This window comes from Penaeus monodon, chromosome 15, assembly GCF_015228065.2.
Source record: "Penaeus monodon isolate SGIC_2016 chromosome 15, NSTDA_Pmon_1, whole genome shotgun sequence".
NCBI lineage: Eukaryota > Metazoa > Arthropoda > Malacostraca > Decapoda > Penaeidae > Penaeus > Penaeus monodon.
In genome coordinates, this window is record NC_051400.1 from 40,228,137 (window position 1) to 40,228,365 (window position 229).

Here is a 229-nt window from a genome sequence, read left to right on the forward strand (position 1 = left end):
TCTTGCTCAATTTTGATTCAGGTAATTGGTTTCTGAGGTACTTACTTCTACAACCATTTCTTGTAAAGAAATTTCTTATTTGTATTTGATGTATATTCATAATGTATAGATATAATGTCATGATTGATTATGTCTTAAAGAGGTACATTATCCTGAGGACTATTGTTGATATTTTTTTCCGTCAGTCTAAACTGTTTTGTGGTTGCAGTGGAAGTAGATTTGAGTCTGA

General features: G+C 30.6%; 1 pseudogene; it reads right to left on the reverse strand.

Moving 5' to 3' along the window:
- Positions 1-229, reverse strand: part of LOC119582367 — a 19,552-nt pseudogene that overhangs the window by 16,892 nt on the left and 2,431 nt on the right.